Source organism: Pinus tabuliformis, chromosome 4_2 (assembly GCF_031772625.1).
Source record: "Pinus tabuliformis cultivar Carrire ecotype Pingquan chromosome 4_2, CPIR1, whole genome shotgun sequence".
Taxonomy (NCBI): Eukaryota; Viridiplantae; Streptophyta; class Pinopsida; order Pinales; family Pinaceae; genus Pinus; species Pinus tabuliformis.
The window spans coordinates 156,751,539-156,760,325 of record NC_142304.1 but is presented as its reverse complement, the minus strand read 5'-3'; positions in this window follow the sequence as shown (position 1 = coordinate 156,760,325).

Sequence of the window (8,787 nt, the reverse complement as noted above, 5' to 3'; positions counted from 1 at the left end):
GAAGTCATTGTATGCAGTTAGGTCATCATAATGATATTAGTATGTTATGCTAATGTGTTGGTTGAGATAGAACAGGAGATGCAAATCATTAAAGTGAATGTGTAGCATTGCACCTCGAGAAAAGAGCATGTTGTCATACAGGTTTGTATGTTGGGCATGCAGGTATGTAGGTTAAGAATTGTTATATGATTTATGGTTACGTGTATGCCTTTCATTCTATTGATGTTATGGCTACATGTATGATAAATGCTAGTTGATTAGTATAGTCATATGCACATGTGTCAGATAGTCATGAATGATAGTAACTTGTTGTTATATGCATTATTGTTGTTGTTTTATGTTAGTTAATTTGATGATTATGTTATATGTAGTTGATGAATATGTTATATGTTAACTTGTAGTTAGCTCGATGATTATGTTATACGTTGTTGATGAGCATGTTATATGTTAACTTATTGTTGTTATATGTTAGTTAACTTGATGATTAGAGTTATATCATTAATATCTTGATGTTATATGTATCATGATAATTGGATTGGCCTATGCAAATGGTTAAGGTTACAACATTTAGGTATGAGTCGACTTATTTGTGACATTGTGTCATACTAATCTAGGCTCACTGTGTGTATGTGATTACTATGCATGAATGACAATTATTTATGGGATTATGATTTGAACATGTTAATTAGTTACTGTTTTGGATATCTTGACCTTATTTATGTTGAGTTGATACGTTGTGAAGTTATATCACGCTAATCTTGATTGATTGTGTAAATAAGATAACCTCCCTAAGATACATTATGGTATGAGCTTTCTTATGTCATCTATTTGGTGTTTCAATGTTATACTATGTCATTTATTTGGTGTTTGAGTGTTTGGTGTCCATTATGTCATCTATTTTTTGTCTGAATCTATGATTACTTGAATGATATGAGTATGTGTTAATAAGATTTCAATTTCTTACCGAAATGATCTTGTTTCAAGAGGATTGTACTAACACATATGTGTTGAGACCATTGACATGTACTTGAGTGTAAGTAGGTGGTAGTTATAACATTATGTATTATAACTTATGAATGTGAGTTGATTGTTGATTATGACATGGTCATTAGACTTGGTAAAGTTTGATTTTAGATTAATATACATGATGTATTGATCTTTGGAACATCAGACTGACATGTGTGAGTAGTTGCATGGAAACATACTTGGTATTAGCTTGACATGGTAACAATTGATGTGTAAATCAAGAAAGGTGAAGTAAATGTATATGAGGCGTCGGATGCCTTGGCTATGTTGGGAATGATTGTTCTTAATGTTGTGCATGGTGTGCATAGATAAATGGAGTTCTCTTAACCTTAACCTTAACCTTATGATATTTGGTAATTATGTTGTGATGATGTTTATGCTAATGTTTGTATATATGCATGTATATATGTATGTATGTATGTCATTTTCTGACAGGATCATGATTGTTTTATGTTGATGTTTATATGTATATGTGTGTGTGTGTGTGTGTGCATATCGTTGTCCAATAGGGTTGTTAGGGATAATTTTCGTGGAAGAATGATTACTTATGCAGATGAATGGCATGGCAAGGTTCCTGGTCTTATGGGATCAAGTGGGAAGAGTAGTCATGACGAATATATGAGGTCAGTATCACATGGATATGAATTGATATTGTATGCTTGTATTATGCCTATGTTTATGTTATGACAATTAACGTTGAAGGATACATCAATGAAATGAAAACAATGTGCTTTGTAACATGCTAGGATAAGCATGGATGGCAGAGAGACACTGGAAGCAAGGTTGCTAGGTAGAGACAATGTGTTTTTGAATGTGGTACTATTGTTGTGCATATGTTGTATATGTTGTACATGTTGTAAATGTTGCATATGTGATGTTGTGCGCATGTGGTGCTGTGTACATGTTGTTTATGTAATGTTATGTACAATGTGGTACAAATAGTGTTGTGTGCATGTTGCATATGCAATGCTCGGTATAAATGGTGCTATGTACATGATGGATATGCGGTGTTGTGTACATATGGTACTGTACACATGATAGATATGTGGTGTTGTGTGCATGTTGTGCATATGGTGCTATGTACATATGGTGTTGTGTACATGGTTTTACTAGTGATGTTGTGAGCATGTGGTACTGTATACATGTTGTACATTTGGTGTTGTGTATATGTCATGCATGTGATGTTGTGTCGTGTACATGTCGTGCATGTGGTATTGTGTACATGTGGTATTGTATACACGTTGTACAGGTGGTGCAGTGTACATGTGGCGTTATGTACACGTTGTGCAGGTGGTGTCGTGTACATGTGATGTTGTGCACACGTTGTGTAGGTGGTGGGGTGTGCAGGTGGTGTCGTGTACATGTGATGTTGTGCACACGTTGTGTAGGTGGTGGGGTGTACAGGTGGCAATGTGTACATGTTGTATATATGGTAATGGTATACGTGAGGTATTGTGTGCATATCATACATGTTGTGTTGTGGGCATGCGGTACTATGTATGTGCATTGTGTAGTCATGGTATCGTGACATGGGTATTCATTATTTTGTGCTCTTTGTATGTATATGTATTGTGTTGTGTTGTACAAAGGGTGTAGTTGTATGTGTGGTATGTCAAGTTTAGGTGCATGTATTGCAGGGTGTTGTATGTCGTGTGTGGTTGTATGTGTGTGATGGACACTATGTGAAGGTGCATATGGTTGAGGAGAAGACACTGGGTGTTTGTTGGTGAGGCAACCGATCCGGTGTGCATACAAAATAAGGACAAAGGTAGAAGCTAAGGATTGATTAAAGGATAAGTATCAGTGTTTTATTTCAGTTTTATTATGCATGAGATTTATGATTCTAGCCTATGATGATTACATGTGATCTATGATTATGGTTTATGATGGTTACATGTGATTTATGATTTAAATCTATGATGGTTGTGTTTTGAGCTAACCCGATATGATATGTTTATACGTGATGATTTGGTCAAAGATGCTAGTTTGATTTATTGTGATAGGAAGCGAACATAATTGCAAGCGTATCTTATTGACAAGCCACAAATGAGGTATGATGTGAGTTTATTTCAATTTATTTTAAATCTCATGGAAGTTATGTGCTTGGTACATGAAGCACGTAAATGTTTGGTTGGGTGTTTGAAACTGACTGCAAGATTAGCAACAGTAAGGAAAGGAATTGGAAAATGCAGCAGTATGTTGGTAAAGCATTTCAAGAGCAGAGCCATTGTGGGACACTGGTACCCAATAGTGTCCATTGATTTCCATGAGCATGTTGTGACTGGTATGATGGTTTTGAGGCAGGTATATGCCTTGGTTGTTTGACCTTCTGATGCGAGGAAGCCTTGCCAAGGGATGGATCGCCTGGGATAGGGGATGCTAGGGAACTTGGAAGGTGTGTGACTGCACGGAAAGGGTGACCGGATTGCCCAAGGGACTGTGTAGTAGAAAATGGAAGGCCAGAGATGATTTTTTTGGTCATCAGCATTTCCAGATGGAATCAAATGCACATTGAGAGTGCCCTGGAACAATGAGCGAGTAATTGTTCACTGAGAGGATAAGTGACGCAGGATTATAGCGTTAGATATTGGATGCAAATTTGACTTTGCAGTGGATTATGGACTTCCTGGGAAGGAGGTGAATCCTGGTGTTACTTTGAGGGTGGAGGTGTGAGCCTCTAGTTTCCCTTGTTGGGGGCTCATGCATTATATCCTTTTATTTGTTGGTTGAGAAAATGTGTATATGTGTATATCATTGTAAATATTGTATCAAGTTGAATTTATAAAGCTCTGTAGACAGTATGATTATTTGTTGGGTGAAGCAAATGTGTATGTGTGTATATGTGGTTGCTATTGTAAATAATTTAATGAGTTGTGTTATAAACCTCCAGTAAATGGTATGTTTGTCATGTTTTAGCAGATGGTCATTGTAAATATAGCATCGAGCTATGTTATAAATCTCCATGAGCAGTATGTTTTCTTTCTAGCGTTTGTTGAGGTATATGTGTGGTTGAACACCGAGTATGGTGTCCCCCAAAGGGGAGGGTTTTGTAACAACCCTAGTTAAAAATCCATGTAATATATATATATATATATATATATATATATATATATATATAGTTGATGGGACACATATATTCAAACTGAATGGTTGGCAAGACATCTCGGTTATTATGGCTAAAGGAAATTGACAAAGGCTTTGGAAAGGAAAAATGACATTTTTGGCACATTTATTTAATCAAATAATTGAAATTAGAGAAAATGAATGTGAAAGGTCACATGTTGCATGTGAGGAGGAAATTGAAGGAAAATAATAGAAAATGAAGGAAATAGAGGCCCCATTCATAAAAAAGGCTTCTAAAGATCAGTTGGTGACCTTTTATCAGTTCAGTTTTGGAGCACTCTCATTATTCTCTCTCTCTCTCTCTCACTCTTGGACAATTCGAGTTTTCTTGGAGCAGTTTGGAATTGGATCAAGAAAGATAAAGAAAGCAAGAGGAATCAAAGATCAAGCAAGGGAAGGCATGATCAAGCAACTACAACAAGATTATTTGTAGGTATCAATTTGCATGTGTATTTTACTTGCTAGATTTGGCATGCATGGTGTTGCATGTGGTTTTTTTCTATCATGGCATGGGTTTTTCCAAGTGTGACAGTGTTTTCAGCCTAGCCTTGCCATTTCCTGACAACCTTGATGAGATGTGTTATCATACTTTAGTTGAGCTGGATTGGCAGATGGATTCGAAGCTGAGTGGGGTGGACCTCCAAAATGACAAACACATGGCCTAGTTGTCCTTGAACCAGATTGTGGATCACAATAAAGCCAATGGCATAACAACCTTTGATCCAGAATGCGGGTTGCAATAAAGCTAGGATTGTGTGACTCAGTGGGCCTAGGAATCCTTGCTAGTGAATGATGGGATATACGGTAAATATAAGAGGTGGATTTCTCTCCATTGGGCCTAACAGTCTTGGGATGGGATGTAAAATAAATCCTGGAGCATGGGTCTCGCTGTAGGGCCTAGTGATCCTTGGATCAGACTATGGATTACGGTAAAGACTAAGAGACTAGTAGGCACTCAAATTCCTCACGGTGTAGGTGGAGAACTCCGATAACATCCACACTTGTTTGGTTCTTTCGGTTGGTTATGAGTCCCACATTCATGCTTGGAATATGGAATGGGATTGATTAGTTGAAGAGAGACTTGGCTCAACCAATCTATGGTCGGGTGGAACGTGGTAGTGCCATCTTCGGTTGGTTTTTGCATTCAATAATGAAAAATAAATTTCCTTGGTTTTCATGTGTAGATGTATTGATTTATATGTCGATTTTATGGATTATATGTTTATGGTATTTCTGTTGTTGCTATGCTGATTATATGTATGTTTAATGACAACAGCTATGTATGGATCTCAGTATGTTTCTACCTATAAATGAATGGACAATGTATCTATGACCTAATAGATGATAATGCAACAAAAGACATTAGGGAACCATGTTTCTTAGCAATTCTTAGATAAGTATGAGATCCCTATGTTTAATTCTGTTGTTTATACCTGTAGATTACATGTTTGCGATATGTTAGATGAAATGTATATCATGGCTAGTAGGGGTATGGTTAAGGGCTTATTTAACTAATTGCTTCTACTTCATTGTTTCCCTGTTATTTTACTGCTCTTAAGATTTCATTCCATTCTGGGCAGTGACCTGGGCTCTGGGCCAGAAAAAGTGGCTCAAATCCCATGGATGCTAGCATAGAAATGGACAAATTGGTCCCTGAATACTGGCATGTAGGCATGTGAGAGCATCCAGAGGTCCCTAGACGTTGGCATGCCCATAACATGATAACGTCCACAAGGCAAGTGATCAAAAGTTTGAGTGTTACCCAAGGGAAAACTGCCTGAAGTGTTGGCATGGTTTTGAGGGGTCCTATTGTTATATAGTAAAATGACCTCCTCATCAGCTCGGGGGGAAAGACATGATGACTGAAGCAATGACCAAGTTCACAAGCCATGTTTCCAAGCTAACGTTGCCTATACACTGACAACTTGCTTGATAAAGCTTCTCTGCAAGCCTAAGGGAGCATTAGTGACCCAAGTAACTCTACTTGTTACCTCGGGGACAATGTTAGTGAACCCTAATGAGGATCTAAGGGTCAAAGGAGCAAACTGACTAATAAATATCCCTATACTCTCTCCTAAATCAACTCAGAAAAGCAAGGAAACATCAAAGTTCGACCTATTTGGGTGATTTCTAATCCCAATGAAGTAGGCAAATGGGAAAGAGCTCAAGAGAATGGCAACATCATTGCATTTACCTAAGGAAACTCATGGAGAAACTTGGCAACCCTAACCTCGCATGCTACATAAGCAGAGCTAGGGCTATTGTGAAAGAGGTCAGATCATTTGAAATGATAGCTTATTTGATTGTCGAGTAGAGTCTCACACCTAAGCATAAGAAGTTGGTAAGAAGGGAGAGAGAGAGAGAGGAGCTGGAGGGGTAAGGGAAGGCTGATACAACCAATGGTTGTAATCACTCTTTCGACATTAATATAGAACTGCAGTTGTACTCCCTACTTCGTGGTGTTGGTACTATAATTCATTTATATGTTTATTCAATGTCTTTTAGCATGCGTAACTTAGTTATGTGCAACTTGATGTCTTTTCTATATTCATACATTAATTGTCAAGGTTTTATGCTGTGATTACGCTTGTCTCTTCTATGTGCAGGACTTGATCTGGAGCTGGCTCAGGGGACTTCCACCTAGCTGCATTGTGCTCTCCAGCAACTCTACACGGAGACTCAAGGTAATGAATCTGTCTTGCTTTGATAGTTAGTTATTGAATACGGACATGCATGTAACTTTGTGACAGCTGTAGATAGTCTTATAGTCTGCCAAGGTCTCGGGAAGACCCTTGAGGGTTCCTTCATTCTCCATACATCGTGCATTAATCCCTATAGCAGAATTGGTGACTCCGTTGGGGACTACACTTTAGTTCCCGATTTTCCTAGAAATTTCCTAGATCTCTCCTTCTTCCAGACCTTCATGTACTTCTTCATTCCTTTTCTGACCACTTAGGGCCTTGCAACACTCTTCTTTCATTACTCAGCCATGGATCTGATCCCCATAGCCCTTTTTCGAAGTGTTTTCCCTCACTAATGCAACTTACCAGTGTAAACAGACCTTTATAAAGCACTGTAGCTTCACAAACAGAGCATTAGTGCCACCAGTAACTCTCTGTGGCCTCTAGCACAAAGCGTTAGTCACCCATTTTTTGATAAACAATAGTGTCTTTGACCTTAAAGGGTTGGGAAACTTGATTTTGGACTGATAAGGGATCTGTAGCTGTGTTTTGTTTGACTGATTTGTGTCCTAAACAAATTCTTTTCTTAAGAAAATAGCTTTCCTTCTTAAAGTTTTTATTTTCATAAAAGAAAAAATCAATTTTGTTTTGTTTTGTTTTGTTTTTTGTTTTTGTTTTTGTTTTTGTTTTTTTTTTTTTGTTTTTGTTTTTGTTTTTTTTGTTTTTGTTTTTGTTTTTTTGTTTTTGTTTTTGTTTTTTTTTTTGCTTAGTCTGTTAGTTTTGCATTATTTGGTTTCAGTAGTTGTTAGTGAGCATTGAAAAGTTCTATCAGTTATGCGAGTGTTTTATTGAGTAGGATGCATGGAATGAATATTGATGTATGAACGACTCTTCCTTTGTAGAAGCAGCTTATTCATTGAAATTGAAAATTTACAAGCATTGTTTTTGCATGATTTGAGTCAGAGTCCCATAAAATCGCATACGTCAACACCCCTACCGAAGGCTCTAACAAAGTACACTTAAAATCTACCTAATAAAATCAATCAACAACTCTTTCTAGAGTAAACATACATTAGTTTAGGCAAGGAGTTTGGGTTAGGCAGTGTGAGTAAATTGCCCAAGATCATACACCAAAACTAGTGGCATTAAAGAGAGAAATCCTTCTGCACTCATACTACCGGGACCACTCCAGTAAAAGTGGAGCTAAATACGAGACAACATCGAATTGTAAGTGAAGGTAGCCCACCTTTGCTTACATCTCCTTTGGGTATTCTGTGTATCGGGGATCCCTTCGGGGATATCGGAGCTGAGACGGGGAATCGGGTATCCTGCCCACACAACATACTGTCTGCGAGTATGTCCCCCCTGGTAATGTCTGTGATCTAAGGTATCCTTAGTGGCCATAGTTTTAGGGACTAACACAAGGTGACTGGGGTGGGCTTCCCTAGTACCTAACACGGACGGACCTACTTTGTCTTCAGTTTTTAGGAGGGTGCTCGTCTTCACGAGAGTACTTGGCCCCTCAATCTAAGGTTCAGGTGAAGCTCTAGAGTAACCATAACTGTACATTTGGCTAGCTCTCTCTGTTATTCATTGTGATACTGGGTTTCATCTCCAGCGATTGGTGCTTATCAGACAGGGTCATTTCCCTCTGCTTTTTGATTGATTTACTTAGTGTATTTTTTATTTTTTAGGTGCCAGAGTGTTATCATTGAGACCTTAATAAACATCACTGTAAAATTGATAAAAATTGTTGGCCACTGTGGCTACATCCGGCCCTCGTTGTCAATATAGACGATTGTTAGGACTTCCCCCACTCACTGTGGAGGATCCGCCGAGCTCCAGTGAGCTGGATTCCCTGTCTTTGGGAAATCAGTCTCCGAGATCTCACACAGAATCAGTTTGGACATCCGACGATTCAAGTTTACCGAAGGATTTCTTTACTGAAGGATTTCTT